This window comes from Nerophis lumbriciformis, linkage group LG18 (genome assembly GCF_033978685.3).
Source record: "Nerophis lumbriciformis linkage group LG18, RoL_Nlum_v2.1, whole genome shotgun sequence".
Lineage (NCBI taxonomy): Eukaryota > Metazoa > Chordata > Actinopteri > Syngnathiformes > Syngnathidae > Nerophis > Nerophis lumbriciformis.
In genome coordinates this window covers 42,792,454-42,809,493 of record NC_084565.2, presented here as the reverse complement: position 1 = coordinate 42,809,493, position 17,040 = coordinate 42,792,454, and the positions used below count along the sequence as shown (strand labels likewise).

At 34.3% G+C, this 17,040-nt stretch overlaps 1 protein-coding gene across 1 annotated transcript in view; it reads right to left on the bottom strand.

Moving 5' to 3' along the window:
• ptprfa (protein tyrosine phosphatase receptor type Fa) overlaps positions 1 to 17,040 on the bottom strand; it is a 429,990-nt gene extending 412,950 nt beyond the window's left edge. Inside the window, exon 1 of the mRNA XM_061978426.1 lies at positions 16,863 to 17,040. The gene's annotated coding sequence lies outside the window, so the exon portion shown is untranslated. The remainder of the gene's footprint in view (positions 1 to 16,862) is intronic.

The window sequence follows — 17,040 nt, the reverse complement described above, 5'->3', positions numbered from 1 at the left end:
CGGTCAAAAAATGTTGAAGTAGTAACGGTTTTTTAATTTAAAAATTCCAGGAATTTCAGGAAAACCGGGAATTTTTTTTTGTTCCTTAACCAACTTAGTTTTTTGTCCTGACGACGACGAGTGTTTTGACGGTGGAACGGTTGTAATGGGTTGAAAAATGTGAAAGGTGTAGTCGAACTTAAAAAGGGTGGAAATAGGTTACACAAAAAAAGGGAATTCCTGGAAATGTGTTGAATGTGGAAAAATGGTAGTTTGAATGTCCAGGATGAGTTGAATGTGTTGAAGGTGGAATGGGTTGAAAAATGTGGGAATTGTGCAACTTGGAAAAATGTCCCATTCATTTCAATGGGAAATTCCTGGAAATGTGTTGAACGTGGAAAAATGGCAGTTAGAATATCCAGGATGAGTTGAATGTGTTGAAGGTGGAATGGTTTGAATGCGTTGAAAAATGTGGGAATTGTGCAACTTGGAAAATGTCCCATTCAAATGGGAACTTCCTGGAAATTTGGGAATTTGGGGGAAAAGTGAGATCTTTTTGAAAATGATAGTCCTGAATGAGCTGAATTGGTTGGTGTTGGAATTGTTTGAATCGGTCAAGAAATGTTGAAGTAGTAACAGTTTTTTAAGTGTCAAATTCTGGGAATTTCGGGAAATCCGGGAATTTTTCTAGTTCCTTAACCAACTTGTTTTTTTGTCCTGACGACGACGAGTGTTTTGACAGTGGAACGCTTGTAATGGGTTGAAAAATGTGAAAGGTGTAGTCGAACTTAAAAAGGGTGGAAATAGGTTACACAAAAAACGGGAAATCCTGGAAATTTGTTGAATGTGGAAAAATGGTAGTTTGAATATCCAGGATGAGTTGAATGTGTTGAAGGTGGAATGGTTTGAAAAATGTGGGAATTGTGCAACTTGGAAAAATGTCCCATTCATTTCAATGGGAACTTCCTGGAAATTTGGGAACATTTTGAAAAGGATTAGGAGCATGAATGTCCTGAATGAGCTGAATTGGTCGGTGTTGGAATTGTTTAAATCGGTCAAAAAATGTTGAAGTAGTAACGGTTTTTTAATTTAAAAATTCCAGGAATTTCGGGAAAACCGGGAATTTTTTTTAGTTCCTTAACCAACTTAGTTTTTTGTCCTGACGACGACGAGTGTTTTGACGGTGGAACGGTTGTAATGGGTTGAAAAATGTGAAAGGTGTAGTCGAAGTTAAAAAGGGTGGAAATAGGTTACACAAAACAAGGGAATTCCTGGAAATTTGTTGAATGTGGAAAAATGGTAGTTTGAATGTCCAGGATGAGTTGAATGTGTTGAAGGTGGAATGGTTTGAATGCGTTGAAAAATGTGGGAATTGTGCAACTTGGAAAAATGTCCCATTCATTTCAATGGGAACTTCCTGGAAATTTGGGAACATTTTGAAAATGATTAGGAGCATGAATGTCCTGAATGAGCTGAATTGGTCGGTGTTGGAATTGTTTAAATCGGTCAAAAAATGTTGAAGTAGTAACGGTTTTTTAATTTAAAAATTCCGGGAATTTCGGGAAAACCGGGAATTTTTTTTAGTACCTTAACCAAGTTAGTTTTTTTGTCCTGACGACGACGAGTGTTTTGACGGTGGAAGGGTTGTAATGGGTTGAAAAATGTGAAAGGTGTAGTCGAACTTAAAAAGGGTGGAAATAGGTTACACGAAAAACGGGAAATCCTGGAAATTTGTTGAATGTGGAAAAATGGTAGTTTGAATGTCCAGGATGAGTTGAATGTGTTGAAGGTGGAATGGTTTGAAAAATGTGGGAATTGTGCAACTTGGAAAAATGTCCCATTCATTTCAATGGGAACTTCCTGGAAATTTGGGAATTTGGGGGAAAAGTGAGATTTTTTTGAAAATGATAGTCCTGAATGAGCTGTATTGGTTGGTGTTGGAATTGTTTGAATCATTCAAGAAATGTTGAAGTAGTAACAGTTTTTTTAATTTAAAAATTCCAGGAATTTCGGGAAAACCGGGAATTTTTTTAGTTCCTTAACCAACTTAGTTTTTTGTCCTGACGACAACGAGTGTTTTGACAGTAGAACGGTTGTAATGGGTTGAAAAATGTGAAAGGTGTAGTCGAACTTAAAAAGGGTGGAAATAGGTTACACAAAAAACGGGAAATCCTGGAAATGTGTTGAATGTGGAAAAATGGCAGTTTGAATGTCCAGGATGAATTGAATGTGTTGAAGGTGGAATGGTTTGAATGGGTTGAAAAATGTGGGAATTGTGCAACTTGGAAAAATGTCCCATTCATTTCAATGGGAACTTCCTGGAAATTTGGGAACATTTTGAAAATGATTAGGAGCATGAATGTCCTGAATGAGCTGAATTGGTCGGTGTTGGAATTGTTTAAATCGGTCAAAAAATGTTGAAGTAGTAACGGTTTTTTAATTTAAAAATTCCAGGAATTTCGGGAAAACCGGGAATTTTTTTTAGTTCCTTAACCAACTTAGTTTTTTTGTCCTGACGACGGCGAGTGTTTTGACAGTGGAACGGTTGTAATGGGTTGAAAAATGTGAAAGGTGTAGTCGAACTTAAAAAGGGTGGAAATAGGTTACACAAAAAACGGGAAATCCTGGAAATTTGTTGAATGTGGAAAAATGGTAGTTTGAATGTCCAGGATGAGTTGAATGTGTTGAAGGTGGAATGGTTTGAAAAATGTGGGAATTGTGCAACTTGGAAAAATGTCCCATTCATTTCAATGGGAACTTCCTGGAAATTTGGGAACATTTTGAAAATGATTAGGAGCATGAATGTCCTGAATGAGCTGAATTGATTGGTGTTGGAATTGTTTAAAATCGGTCAAGAAATGTTGAAGTAGTAACAGTTTTTTAATTTTAAAATTCCGGGAATTTCGGGAAAACCGGGAATTTTTTGTAGTTCCTTAACCAACTTAGTTTTTGTCCTGACGACGACGAGTGTTTTGACAGTGGAACGGTTGTAATGGGTTGAAAAATGTGAAAGGTGTAGTCGAACTTAAAAAGGGTGGAAATAGGTTACACAAAAAACGGGAAATCCTGGAAATTTGTTGAATGTGGAAAAAAGGTAGTTTGAATATCCAGGATGAGTTGAATGTGTTGAAGGTGGAATGGTTTGAATGGTTTGAAAAATGTGGGAATTGTGCAACTTGGAAAAATGTCCCATTCATTTCAATGGGAACTTCCTGGAAATTTGGGAACATTTTGAAAATGATTAGGAGCATGAATGTCCTGAATGAGCTGAATTGATTGGTGTTGGAATTGTTTAAAATCGGTCAAGAAATGTTGAAGTAGTAACAGTTTTTTAATTTAAAAATTCCGGGAATTTCGGGAAAACCGGGAATTTTTTGTAGTTCCTTAACCAACTTAGTTTTTGTCCTGACGACGACGAGTGTTTTGACAGTGGAACGGTTGTAATGGGTTGAAAAATGTGAAAGGTGTAGTCGAACTTAAAAAGGGTGGAAATAGGTTACACAAAAAACGGGAAATCCTGGAAATTTGTTGAATGTGGAAAAAAGGTAGTTTGAATGTCCAGGATGAGTTGAATGTGTTGAAGGTGAAATGGTTTGAAAAAGGTGGGAATTGTGCAACTTGGAAAATTGTCCCATTCAATGGGAACTTCCTGGAAATTTGGGAATTTGGGGTGAAAGTGAGATTTCTTTTTTAAATGATTAGGAGCATGAATGTCCTGAATGAGCTGAATTGGTTGATGTTGGAATTGTTTAAATCGGTCAAGAAATGTTGAAGTAGTAACAGTTTTAATTGAAAAAGGGTTTTACGGAATTTCGGGAAAAACTGGAATTTTTCAATTTCTTGAACCAACTTGTTTTTTTGTCCTGATTCCGAGTAATTTTTTGACAGTGGAACGTTTGAAATGGCTTGAAAAATGTGAAAGGAGTCATCGCATTAAAAAAGGTTGGAAATAAGGTTATAAAAAAATTCCTGGAAATTTTTTGAACGTGGAAAAATGGTAGTTTTAATTTTCCAGGATGAATTGAATGTGTTGAAGGTAGAATGGTTTGAATCGGTTGAAAAATGTGGGAATTGTGGAAGTTTGAAAAATGGATCGTTCATTTTGAATGGGGAAAATGTACCTAAAAACTGGAAAGTCTAAGAAATCCGGGGATTTTTTTAGAATTGTTGAAGTAGAGCATACAATTTCTGTAAAGGCTGAATATTTTGAAGTTGGAACGGTTAGAATCGGATGAAAAATGTGGGAGTTGCAGAACTTTGAAAAATGTCCAATTATTTTCTATGAGAATTTCAAGAAAATTTGGGAATTTCGGGAAAAGCAAGGATTTTTTGGGAAATCCTAAAAAATGTGAATGTTATGAATGAGTTGGTGTTGGAATTTTTCAAATCTGTCGAGAAATGTTGAAATAGTAAAATTTTAATTGAGAAATAGTACTAGACTTAGACTTAGTATTATGGAATTCCTGGAATTCAGGAAAACTGGGAATTTTTCCAGTTCAAAAAACTATTTCATTTTTTTGTCTTGATTAAGAGGAATAATTTGACGGTGGAACGGTTGAAAAATGTGGAAGGAGTATTCGACAGAAAAAAGGGTGAAAAAAAGGGTTCGGATAAACGTGAATTCCTGGAATTTTTTTCAACTTGTAAAAATGATAGTTTGAATGTCCAGGATGAGTGGAATATGTTGAAGGTGGAACGGTTTGAATCGGTTGAAATATGTGGAAATGGTGGAAGTTTGAAAAATGTCCAATTCATTTCAAATGGGGAAAATGTACCTAAAAACTGGACAGTCGAGGAAATCCGGGAATTTTTTTTTAGAATTGTTGAAGGACGGCACACAATTCCTAAACAGGGTGAATATTTTGAAGTTGGAACGGTTTGAATCGGATGAAAAATGTGTGAGTTGTGGAACTTTGAAAAATGTCCCATTCTTTTCAAAGGGAATTTCATGGAAATTTGGGAATTTCGGGAAAAGCGAGGATTTTTTTGGAAAAATCCTAAAAAATGTGAATGAGTTGGAGTTGGAATTTTTCAAATCGGTTGAGAAATGTTGAAATAGTAAACATTTTAATTGAGAAATAGTATTATGGAATTCCTGGAATTTCAGGGAAACTGGGAATTTTCCAGTTAAAAAAAACTATTTAGTTTTTTTGTCCTGGTTAAAAGGAATAATTTGACGGTGGAACGGTTGGAATAGGTTGAAATATGTGGAAATGGTGGAAGTTTGAAAAATGGCCAATTCATTTTGAATGGGGAAAATGTACCTAAAAACTGGAAAGTCTAGGAAATCCGGGATTTTCTTTTATAATTGTTGAAGAAGAGCACACAATTCCTGAACAGGGTGAATATTTTGAAGTTCGAACGGTTTGAATCGGACGAAAAATGTGTAAGTTGTGGAAGTTTGAAAAATGTCCCATTCTTTTCAATGGGAATTTCATGAAAATTTGGAAATTTCGGGAAAAGCGAGACTTTTTTGTAAAATCCTAAAAAATGTGAATGTTATGAATGAGTTGGTGTTGTAATTTTTCAAATCGGTTGAGAAATGTTGAAGTAGTAACATTTTCAATTGAGAAATAGTATTATGGAATTCCTGGAATTTCAGCGAAACTGGGACTTTTTCCAGTTCAAAAAACGATTTCGTTTTTTTGTCCTGATTAAGAGGAATAATTTGACGGTGGAACGGTTGAAAAATATGGAAGGAGTAGTTGACAGAAAAGAGGGTGAAAAAAGGGTTTGGATAAATGTGAATTCTGGGAATTACTGGAATTTTTCTTAACCTGGAAAAATGATGGTTTGAATGTCCAGGATGAGTGGAATATGTTGAAGGTGGAATAGTTTGAATTGTTTGAAATATGTGGAAATGGTGGAAGTTTGAAAATTGGCCATTTCATTTTGAATGGGGAAAATGTACCTAAAAACTGGAAAGTCTAGGAAATCCGGGAATTTTTTTTTAGAATTGTTGAAGTAGAGCACACAATTCCCGAACAGGCTGAATATTTTGAAGTTTGAATTGGATGAAAAATGTGGAAGTTGCGGAACTTTGAAAAATGTCCCATTCTTTTCAATGGGAATTTCATGAAAATGTGGGAATTTCGGGAAAAGCGAGACTTTTTTGCAAAATCCTAAAAAATGTGAATGTTATGAATGAGTTGGTGTTGGAATTTTTCCAAATCGGTCGAGAAATGTTGAAGTAGTAACATTTTCAATTGAGAAATAGTATCATGGAATTCCTGGAATTTCAGGGAAACTGGGAATTTTTCCAGTTCAAAAAAACTATTTCGTTTTTTCGTCCTGATTAAGAGGAATACTTTGAAGGTGGAACGGTTGAAAAATGTGGAAGGAGTAGTCGACAGAAAAAAGGGTGGGGGAAAAAGTTTGGATAAATGGGAATTCTGGGAATTCCTGGAATTGTTTTCAACTTGGAAAAATGATAGTTTGAATGTCCAGGATGAGTGGAATATGTTGAAGGTGAAACAGTTTGAATTGGTTGAAATATGTGGAAATGGTGGAAGTTTGAAAAATGTCCAATTCATTTCAAATGGGGAAAATGTACCTAAAAACTGGAAAGTCGAGGAAATCCGGGAATTTTTTTAGAATTGTTGAAGGAGGGCACACAATTCCTGAACAGGGTGAATATTTTGAAGTTTGAATCGGATGACAAATGTGGAAGTTGCGGAACTTTGAAAAATGTCCCATTCTTTTCAATGGGAATTTCATGGAAATTTGGGAATTTCGGGAAAAGAGAGGATTTTTTTGGGAAAATCCTAAAAAAATGTGAATGTTATGAATGAGTTGGTGTTGGAATTTTTTTAATCGGTTGAGAAATGTTGAAGTAGTAACATTTTAATTGAGAAATAGTATTATGGAATTCCTGGAATTTCAGGGAAACTGGGAATTTTTCCAGTTCAAAAAAACTTTCATTTTTTCATCCTGATTAGGAGGAATAATTTGACGGTGGAACGGTTGAAAAATGTGGAAGGAGTAGTCGACAGAAAAAAGGGTGGAAAAAAAGGGTTTGGATAAATGTGAATTCTGGGAATTACTGGAATTTTTCTTAACCTGGAAAAATGATTGTTTGAATGTCCAGGATGAGTGGAATATGTTGAAGGTGGAATAGTTTGAATTGGTTGAAATATGTGGAAATGGTGGAAGTTTGAAAATTGGCCATTTCATTTTTAATGGGGAAAATGTACCTAAAAACCGGAAAGTTTAGGAAATCTGGGAACTTTTTTTAGAATTGTTGAAGTAGAGCACACAATTCCCGAACAGGCTGAATATTTTGAAGTTTGAATCGGATGAAAAATGTGGAAGTTGCGGAACTTTGAAAAATGTCCCATTCTTTTCAATGGGAATTTCATGGAAATTTGGGAATTTCGGGAAAAACAAGGATTTTTTTTGGGAAAATCCTAAAAAATGTGAATGTTATGAATGAGTTGGTGTTGGAATGTTTTTAATCGGTTGAGAAATGTTGAAATAGTACACATTTTAATTGAGAAATAGTATTATGGAATTCCTGGAATTTCAGGGAAAATGGGAATTTTTCCAGTTCAAAAAAACTCTTTAGTTTTTTCATCATGATTAGGAGGAATAATTTGACGGTGGAACGGTTGAAAAATGTGGAAGGAGTAGTCGACAGAAAAAAGGGTGAAAAAAAGGGTTTGGATAAATGTGAATTCTGGGAATTACTGGAATTTTTCTTAACCTGGAAAAATGATGGTTTGAATGTCCAGGATGAGTGGAATGTGTTGAAGGTGGAATAGTTTGAATTGTTTGAAATATGTGGAAATGGTGGAAGTTTGAAAATTGGCCATTTCATTTTGAATGGGGAAAATGTACCTAAAAACTGGAAAGTTTAGGAAATCCGGGAAATTTTTTTAGAATTGTTGAAGTAGAGCACACAATTCCCGAACAGGCTGAATATTTTGAAGTTTGAATCGGATGAAAAATGTGGAAGTTGTGGAACTTTGAAAAATGTCCCATTCTTTTCAATGGGAATTTCATGAAAATTTGGGAATTTCGGGAAAAACGAGACTTTTTTGTAAAATCCTAAAAAATGTGAATGTTATGAATGAGTTGGTGTTGGAATTTTTTTAATCGGTTGAGAAATGTTGAAATAGTACACATTTTAATTGAGAAATAGTATTATGGAATTCCTGGAATTTCAGGGAAAGTGGGAATTTTTCCAGTTCAAAAAAACTATTTAGTTTTTTCATCCTGATTAGGAGGAATAATTTGACGGTGGAACGGTTGAAAAATGTGGAAGGAGTAGTCGACAGAAAAAAGGGTGAAAAAAAGGGTTTGGATAAATGTGAATTCTGGGAATTACTGGAATTTTTCTTTACCTGGAAAAACGATGGTTTGAATGTCCAGGATGAGTGGAATGTGTTGAAGGTGGAATAGTTTGAATTGTTTGAAATATGTGGAAATGGTGGAAGTTTGAAAATTGGCCATTTCATTTTGAATGGGGAAAATGTACCTAAAAACTGGAAAGTTTAGGAAATCCGGGAATTTTTTTAGAATTGTTGAAGTAGAGCACACAATTTCTGTAAAGGCTGAATATTTTGAAGTTGGAACGGTTTGAATCGGATGAAAAATGTGGGAGTTGCAGAACTTTGAAAAATGTCCAATACTTTTCAATGGGAATTTCATGAAAATTTGGGAATTTCGGGAAAAGCAAGAATTTTTTGGAAAATCCTAAAAAATGTGAATGTTATGAATTAGTTGGTGTTGGAATTTTTCAAATCTGTCGAGAAATGTTGAAGTAGTAACATTTTTAATTGAGAAATAGTATTAGACTTAGACTTAGTATTATGGAATTCCTGGAATTCAGGAAAACTGGGAATTTTTCCAGTTCAAAAAACGATTCCGTTTTTTGTCCTGATTAGGAGGAATAATTTGACAGCAGAACGGTTGAAAAATGTGGAAGGAGTAGTCGACAGAAAAAAAAGGGTTTGGATAAACGTGAATTCTGGGAATTCCTGGAAAAAAATTTCAACTTGGAAAAATGATAGTTTGAATGTCCAGAATGAGTGGAATATGTTGAAGGTGGAACGGTTTGAATCGGTTGAAATATGTGGAAATGGTGGAAGTTTGAAAAATGTCCAATTCATTTCAAATGGGGAAAATGTACCTAAAAACTGGACAGTCGAGGAAATCCGGGAATTTTTTTTAGAATTGTTGAAGGAGGGCACACAATTCCTAAACAGGCTGAATATTTTGAAGTTCGAACGGTTTGAATCGGACGAAAAATGTGTAAGTTGTGGAACTTTGAAAAATGTCCCATTCTTTTCAATGGGAATTTCATGGAAATTTGGGAATTTCGGGAAAAGCGAGGATTTTTTTTGAAAATCCTAAAAAATGTGAATGTTATGAATGAGTTGGTGTTGGAATTTTTCCAAATCGGTCGAGAAATGTTGAAGTAGTAACATTTATCATTGAGAAATAGTATTATGGAATTCCTGGAATTTCAGGGAAAATGGGAATTTTTCCAGTTCAAAAAACGATTTCGTTTTTTTGTCCTGATTAAGAGGAATGTTTTGACGGTGGAACGGTTGAAGTGGGTTGAAAATTGTGGAAGGAGTAGTCGACAGAAAAAAGGGTGGAAAAAAAGGGTTTGGATAAACGTGAATTCTGGGAATTCCTGGAATTTTTTTCAACTTGAAAAATGTCCAGGATGAGTGGAATATGTTGAAGTTAGAATGGTTTGAATCGGATGAAAAATGTGGGAGTTGCGGAAGTTTGAAAAATGTCCCATTCTTTTTAATGGGAATTTCATGAAAATTTGGGAATTTCGGGAAAAGCGAGGATTTTTTTTTTGAAAATCCTAAAAAAATGTGAATGTTCTGAATAAGTTAGTGTTGGAATTTTTCAAATCGGTTGAGAAATGTTGAAATAGTACAAATTTTAATTAAGAAATAGTATTATGGAATTCCTGGAATTTCAGGGAAACTGGGAATTTTTCCAGTTCAAAAGAACTATTTAGTTTTTTTGTCTTGGTTAAGAGGAATAATTTGACGGTGGAACGGTTGAAAAATGTGGAAGGAGTAGTCGACAGAAAAAAGGGTGAAAAAAAGGGTTTGGATAAATGTGAATTCTGGGAATTACTGGAATGTTTCTTAACCTGGAAAAATGATGGTTTGAATGTCCAGGATGAGTGGAATATGTTGAAGGTGGAATAGTTTGAATTGGTTGAAATATGTGGAAATGGTGGAAGTTTGAAAAATGGCCAATTCATTTCAAATGGGGAAAATGTACCTAAAAACTGGAAAGTCTAAGATATCCGGGAATTTTTTTAGAATTGTTGAAGTAGAGCACACAATTTCTGTAAAGGCTGAATATTTTGAAGTTGGAACGGTTTGAATCGGATGAAAAATGTGGGAGTTGCAGAACTTTGAAAAATGTCCAATACTTTTCAATGGGAATTTCATGAAAATTTGGGAATTTCGGGAAAAGCAAGAATTTTTGGGAAAATCCTAAAAAATGTGAATGTTATGAATGAGTTGGTGTTGGAATTTTTCAAATCTGTCGAGAAATGTTGAAATAGTAAAAATTTAAATTAAGAAATAGTATTATGGAATTCCTGGAATTTCAGGGAAACTGGGAATTTTTCCAGTTCAAAAAAACTATTTAGTTTTTTTATTTTGTTTTTTTGTCCTGATTAAGAGGAATAATTTGACGGTAGAGCGGTTGAAAAATGTGGAAGGAGTGAGTAGTCGACTGAAAAAAGGGTGGAAAAAAAGGGTTTGGATAAATGTGAATTCTGGGAATTCCTGGAATTTTTTTCAACTTGGAAAAATTATAATTTGAATGTCCAGGATGAGTGGAATATGTTGAAGGTGGAACGGTTTCAATCGATTGAAAAATGTGGAAATGGTGGAACTTAGAATAATGTCCCATTCTTTTCAATGGGAATTTCATGGAAATTTGGGAATTTTGGGAAAAGCGAGGATTTTTTTGGAAAAATCCTAAAAAATGTGAATTTTATGAATGAGTTGGTGTTGGGATTTTTTAAATCGGTTGAGAAATGTTGAAATAGTACACATTTTAATTGAGAAATAGTATTATGGAATTCCTGGAATTTCAGAGAAACTGGGAATTTTCCAGTTCAAAAAAACTATTTAGTTTTTTTGTCTTGGTTAAGAGGAATAATTTGACGGTGGAACGGTTGAAAAATGTGGAAGGAGTAGTCGACAGAAAAGAGGGTGAAAAAAAGGGTTTGGATAAATGTGAATTCTGGGAATTACTGGAATTTTTCTTAACCTGGAAAAATTATGGTTTGAATGTCCAGGATGAGTGGAATGTGTTGAAGGTGGAATAATTTGAATCGGTTGAAATATGTGGAAATGGTGGAAGTTTGAAAAATGGCCATTTCATTTTGAATGGGGAAAATGCATCTAAAAACTGGAAAGTCTAGGAAATCCGGGAATTTTTTTTAGAATTGTTGAAGGAGGGCACACAATTCCTAAACAGGGTGAATATTTTGAAGTTCGAACGGCTTGAATCGGATGAAAAATGTGTGAGTTGTGGAACTTTGAAAAATGTCCCATTCTTTTCAATGGGAATTTTATGGAAATTTGGGAATTTCGGGAAAAGCGAGGATTTTTTTGGAAAAATCCTAAAAAATGTGAATGTTATGAATGAGTTGGTGTTGGAATTTTTCAAATCGGTTGAGAAATGTTGAAATAGTAAACATTTAAATTAAGAAATAGTATTATGGAATTCCTGGAATTTCAGGGAAACTGGGAATTTTTCCAGTTCAAAAAAACTATTTAGTTTTTTTATTTTGTTTTTTTGTCCTGATTAAGAGGAATAATTTGACGGTAGAGCGGTTGAAAAATGTGGAAGGAGTGAGTAGTCGACTGAAAAAAGGGTGGAAAAAAAGGGTTTGGATAAATGTGAATTCTGGGAATTCCTGGAATTTTTTTCAACTTGGAAAAATTATAATTTGAATGTCCAGGATGAGGGGAATATGTTGAAGGTGGAACGGTTTCAATCGATTGAAAAATGTGGAAATGGTGGAACTTAGAATAATGTCCCATTCTTTTCAATGGGAATTTCATGGAAATTTGGGAATTTTGGGAAAAGCGAGGATTTTTTTGGAAAAATCCTAAAAAATGTGAATTTTATGAATGAGTTGGTGTTGGGATTTTTTAAATCGGTTGAGAAATGTTGAAATAGTACACATTTTAATTGAGAAATAGTATTATGGAATTCCTGGAATTTCAGAGAAACTGGGAATTTTCCAGTTCAAAAAAACTATTTAGTTTTTTTGTCTTGGTTAAGAGGAATAATTTGACGGTGGAACGGTTGAAAAATGTGGAAGGAGTAGTCGACAGAAAAGAGGGTGAAAAAAAGGGTTTGGATAAATGTGAATTCTGGGAATTACTGGAATTTTTCTTAACCTGGAAAAATTATGGTTTGAATGTCCAGGATGAGTGGAATGTGTTGAAGGTGGAATAATTTGAATCGGTTGAAATATGTGGAAATGGTGGAAGTTTGAAAAATGGCCATTTCATTTTGAATGGGGAAAATGCATCTAAAAACTGGAAAGTCTAGGAAATCCGGGAATTTTTTTTAGAATTGTTGAAGGAGGGCACACAATTCCTAAACAGGGTGAATATTTTGAAGTTCGAACGGCTTGAATCGGATGAAAAATGTGTGAGTTGTGGAACTTTGAAAAATGTCCCATTCTTTTCAATGGGAATTTTATGGAAATTTGGGAATTTCGGGAAAAGCGAGGATTTTTTTGGAAAAATCCTAAAAAATGTGAATGTTATGAATGAGTTGGTGTTGGAATTTTTCAAATCGGTTGAGAAATGTTGAAATAGTAAACATTTAAATTAAGAAATAGTATTATGGAATTCCTGGAATTTCAGGGAAACTGGGAATTTTTCCAGTTCAAAAAAACTATTTAGTTTTTTTATTTTGTTTTTTTGTCCTGATTAAGAGGAATAATTTGACGGTAGAGCGGTTGAAAAATGTGGAAGGAGTGAGTAGTCGACTGAAAAAAGGGTGGAAAAAAAGGGTTTGGATAAATGTGAATTCTGGGAATTCCTGGAATTTTTTTCAACTTGGAAAAATTATAATTTGAATGTCCAGGATGAGGGGAATATGTTGAAGGTGGAATGGTTTCAATCGATTGAAAAATGTGGAAATGGTGGAACTTAGAATAATGTCCCATTCTTTTCAATGGGAATTTCATGGAAATTTGAGAATTTCGGGAAAAACGAGGATTTTTTTTGGGAAAATCCTAAAAAATGTGAATTTTATGAATAAGTTGGTGTTGGAATTTTTCAAATCGGTTGAGAAATGTTGAAATAGTAAAAATTTAAATTAAGAAATAGTATTATGGAATTCCTGGAATTTCAGAGAAACTGGGAATTTTCCAGTTCAAAAAAACTATTTAGTTTTTTTGTCCTGATTAAGAGGAATAATTTGACGGTGGAACGGTTGAAAAATGTGGAAGGAGTAGTCGACAGAAAAAAAGGGTTTGGATGAACGTGAATTCTGGGAATTCCTGGAATTTTTTTCAACTTGGAAAAATGATAGTTTGAATGTCCAGGATGAGTGGAATATGTTGAAGTTGGAATGGTTGGAATCGGATGAAAAATGTGTGAGTTGCGGAACTTTGAAAAATGTCCCATTCTTTTCAATGGGAATTTCATGAAAATTTGGGAATTTCGGGAAAAGCGAGGATTTTTTTTTTGAAAATCCTAAAGAATGTGAATGTTCTGAATAAGTTAGTGTTGGAATTTTTCAAATCGGTTGAGAAATGTTGAAATAGTACAAATTTTAATTAAGAAATAGTATTATGGAATTCCTGGAATTTCAGGGAAACTGGGAATTTTTCCAGTTAAAAAAAACTATTTAGTTTTTTTGTCTTGGTTAAGAGGAATAATTTGACGGTGGAACGGTTGAAAAATGTGGAAGGAGCATTCGACAGAAAAAAAGGGTTTGGATAAACGTGAATTCTGGGAATTCCTGGAATATTTTTTTTAACTTGGAAAAATGATAGTTTAAATGTCCAGGATGAGTGGAATATGTTGAAGGTGGAACGGTTTGAATCGGTTGAAATATGTGGAAATGGAGGAAGTTTGAAAAATGGCCAATTCATTTCAAATGGGGAAAATGTACCTAAAAACTGGAAAGTCTAAGAAATCCGGGAATTTTTTTAGAATTGTTGAAGTAGAGCACACAATTTCTGTAAAGGCTGAATATTTTGAAGTTGGAACGGTTTGAATCGGATGAAAAATGTGGGAGTTGCAGAACTTTGAAAAATGTCCAATACTTTTCAATGGGAATTTCATGAAAATTTGGGAATTTCGGGAAAAGCAAGAATTTTTGGGAAAATCCTAAAAAATGTGAATGTTATGAATGAGTTGGTGTTGGAATTTTTCAAATCTGTCGAGAAATGTTGTAGTAAAATTTTTAATTGAGAAATAGTATTAGACTTAGACTTAGTATTATGGAATTCCTGGAATTTCAGGGAAACTGGGAATTTTTCCAGATCAAAAAACGATTTCGTTTTTTGTCCTGATTAGGAGGAATAATTTGACAGCAGAACGGTTGAAAAATGTGGAAGGAGCAGTCGACAGAAAAAAAAGGGTTTGGATAAACGTGAATTCTGGGAATTCCTGGAAAAAAATTTCAATTTGGAAAAATGATAGTTTGAATGTCCAGGATGAGTGGAATGTGTTGAAGGTGGAATAATTTGAATCGGTTGAAATATGTGGAAATGGTGGACGTTTGAAAAATGGCCAATTCATTTAAAATGGGGAAAATGTACCTAAAAACTGGAAATTTTTAGGAAATCCGGGAATATTTTTAGAATTGTTGAAGGAGGGCACACAATTCCTAAACAGGGTGAATATTTTGAAGTTGGAACGGTTTGAATCGGATGAAAAATGTGTGAGTTGTGGAACTTTGAAAAATGTCCCATTCTTTTCAATGGGAATTTTATGGAAATTTGGGAATTTCGGGAAAAGCGAGGATTTTTTTGGAAAAATCCTAAAAAAATGTGAATGAGTTGGTGTTGGAATTTTTCAAATCGGTTGAGAAATGTTGAAATAGTACAAATTTTAATTAAGAAATAGTATTATGGAATTCCTGGAATTTCAGGGAAACTGGGAATTTTTCCAGTTCAAAAAAACTATTTAGTTTTTTCGTCCTGGTTAAGAGGAATAATTTGACGGTGGAACGGTTGGAATAGGTTGAAATATGTGGAAATGGTGGAAGTTTGAAAAATGGCCAATTCATTTTGAATGGGGAAAATGTACCTAAAAACTGGAAAGTCTAGGAAATCCGGGATTTTCTTTTATAATTGTTGAAGAAGAGCACACAATTCCTGAACAGGGTGAATATTTTGAAGTTCGAACGGTTTGAATCGGACGAAAAATGTGTAAGTTGTGGAAGTTTGAAAAATGTCCCATTCTTTTCAATGGGAATTTCATGAAAAATTTGGGAATTTCGGGAAAAGCGAGGATTTTTTTTTTGAAAATCCTAAAAAATGTGAATGTTCTGAATAAGTTAGTGTTGGAATTTTTCAAATCGGTTGAGAAATGTTGAAATAGTACAAATTTTAATTGAGAAATAGTATTATGGAATTCCTGGAATTTCAGGGAAACTGGGAATTTTTCCAGTTCAAAAAAACTATTTAGTTTTTTTATTTTGTTTTTTTGTCCTGATTAAGAGGAATAATTTGACGGTAGAGCGGTTGAAAAATGTGGAAGGAGTGAGTAGTCGACTGAAAAAAGGGTGGAAAAAAAGGGTTTGGATAAATGTGAATTCTGGGAATTCCTGGAATTTTTTTCAACTTGGAAAAATTATAATTTGAATGTCCAGGATGAGTGGAATATGTTGAAGGTGGAACGGTTTCAATCGATTGAAAAATGTGGAAATGGTGGAACTTAGAATAATGTCCCATTCTTTTCAATGGGAATTTCATGGAAATTTGAGAATTTCGGGAAAAACTAGGATTTTTTTGGGGAAAATCCTAAAAAATGTGAATTTTATGAATAAGTTGGTGTTGGAATTTTTCAAATCGGTTGAGAAATGTTGAAATAGTACACATTTTGATTAAGAAATAGCATTATGGAATTCCTGGAATTTCAGGGAAACTGGGAATTTTTCCAGTTCAAAAAAACTATTTTGTTTTTTCGTCCTGATTAAGAGGAATAATTTGACGGTGGAACGGTTGAAAAATGTGGAAGGAGTAGTCGACAGAAAAAAAAGGGTTTGGATGAACGTGAATTCTGGGAATTCCTGGAATATTTTTTTTAACTTGGAAAAATGATAGTTTAAATGTCCAGGATGAGTGGAATGTGGAATGATTTGAATAGGTTGAAATATGCGGAAATGGTGGAAGTTTGAAAAATGGCCAATTCATTTTGAATGAGGAAAATGTCCCGGAAAACCTGGAATTCTGGGAAATTAAAAAATGTGGAAGGTAGTGTGTGAATGTTTTGGAGCATTCACACAACTACGCTATGACGGCATCAGTTTGACCCTGGAACAGACCATTTCCATCCAAATTCATCAGGAAAAAAAAATTTAAAAAATTGGTTTCTCTGCTTAGGCTGCTGCCCCCGCGACCTGACCTCAAATAAGAGGAATAAGATGCATGAATGGACCTTGAGTAAATGTGTCTTATGTGAAAAATAAGTAAGCCCTCTATTGTTTATTTCAGCTGATGAAATGTAAAAATAATGCATTTTTTACTTATAAATGAAGAAGTTTAATATGTCTTGCCTTTTTAAAACTACTTTTAATTGTCACGCGTGGTTTCTTATTCATGACAATTTCCTGCAAAGGATCGTTTCAGTCATCTATTGATTTTGAGCCAGGCTCGTGCACGCACACGCACACGCACACGCACACGCACTCACCATGTTCCTGGAGGCTGCTCAGGTGGTCCAAGCCGGAGGATCCAAAAGGAAAAACGGAAGACAGCCCCGCTTGCCCGAGCGCGTCACAGTCCACCATAAAAGGGAAATGGAAGGGGGGAAAAAAAAAAAAAAGAATGAAAAAGAGCGATGAAAAAGTAAATCCAGCAGGTTCTAGTCT